The sequence below is a fragment of the Geospiza fortis genome, unplaced genomic scaffold, assembly GCF_000277835.1.
Source record: "Geospiza fortis unplaced genomic scaffold, GeoFor_1.0 scaffold130, whole genome shotgun sequence".
Lineage (NCBI taxonomy): Eukaryota > Metazoa > Chordata > Aves > Passeriformes > Thraupidae > Geospiza > Geospiza fortis.
This window is the reverse complement of record NW_005054300.1, coordinates 4,738,699-4,740,395: the sequence shown is the minus strand read 5'-3', so window position 1 is coordinate 4,740,395 and position 1,697 is coordinate 4,738,699.

The window sequence follows — 1,697 nt, the reverse complement described above, 5'->3', positions numbered from 1 at the left end:
CATGAATCCCACAGGACCTGGCCCACAGAAGGTGCTTGGGAAAGGCTGGGGGCTGCTGAACAGCCAAACTTAGAAATAAGGGACCATTTCCACCCCTCCTCACACAGTAATTTTACAGAAGGGGCCAAATTTCCCATCTCTGCCATTTAAACATCGTTTTGCTGTGGCATGGGGGAAGTTAAGAAGCAAAACCCAATAAAATCTGGGTTCAAAAAGAAACAGGCCAATGCCAAGGATGCTCTGCCATAGCAGTAGCAGTGGCTGAGGAGGGTCCAGGTGTTTGGGACACCTGAAATTGTTCTGAAGTTATGTGGAATGACCTCACTGATGGGACCTTGGGAGGAAGGAGCTGTTTAATGCACACACACCACCCCCAGCCCTCTTCCTAGATTACTTACAAAGACTTCTTCCAAGTCCCCAAACAGCTCATCCTGGGAGATTTGCAGCAATTAGTTCCTGCTATCAAAGACAGCCTTCCCAGTGGGAAGGGAAGAGCAGGTGGGGTGAGGGGGTGTCCTACCTGCAAATCCCTTCATTAAAAAGGCATGAGTCCCTGGCATGGCCTTTCAACTTGCCTGGGAATAGCTGCACCCGCAGCGAGATCCCCGCTCTGTGCATACAGAAAAAGGCCACGGCTCAAATGCCTCTATAATTGCATTGCACTGTGTTTTTCCCAAATTCTCAGCATGTCAGGAAGGAAGCAGCTAAGAGAACTTGACTTTGATGTGGAGCATTAGAGGTCCTCACCAGGCTGTGGGGTGCAGTGGTGTCCTCTTTGCTTGGCTTTACTTGTGCATGCACAGCCTTGGGGTTTTTAGCCCTCAGTGTATGAAAAGAGGAGGTCCTGCAGCCCTATCCCATGTGAGGAACCCTGGCATAATCTGTCCAACACCCCAGTCTGTATTTTGGTGATTGTAGAGATGGCCCAAATCCTGTTCTAGTGTGAAGCTCTGCAGCACTGGTGTCCTCCCTCGGCAGGCAGAGAGGGTGTTGTGATGGCAGTAACCAGAGGTTGTGATGGTCGGATTCACTCGGAGGGGAAAGGGAAGGGATTCTTGAGTCCCTGCTAACCCTGTGGTTAGCAGGGTGTCGCTGTGGTTCAGGGACACCTGTCACCTCCTCAGGGGAGCAGAACTCCCTCAGAATAAGCTGAATGAGGTTTGGGACCAGGAAAGATGTGTGGCTACAGCCCCCAGAGGACTGTGCTCTTCTTCACATCTTATTGGCTTGCCCTGCACAATTTATTCTTCCATTTTCCAAGCACTTGAACAGCAGGTGATGCAGGGAGAGTGTTTTACCGCCTCTAAAGGGTGTCAGCCACCACAAGCCACACTGGTTGCTCCCACGGCTGTTTGTCTCTGGCTCTCCAGGACGCTGAACTGTTTCCCGGCTCCTTCATAAGTGATGGGCACGGAGCGATGTCGGCCGGGCGTGGGGTGTGTGTTGCCCCGGCTGGGATTGCGGCACAGCAGCCGAGGCTTGGGAAACAGCCGGGCTCTCAGGGCTCTCAGGTGGGACGTGGCACAGGGAATTCGCAGATGCTTTCATGAATCGGGGCTCTCGGCTTTCCGTGCATCCATGAGCTGAGAATGAGCAGGGCGAGACAGCTGGGGCGGCTTTGGATGTCCCCGACGGGAGCCCCAAAACCCGGCCCCGATCACCCCACGCCGCGGCACGGGGCCGTGGGGCAGAGCAGG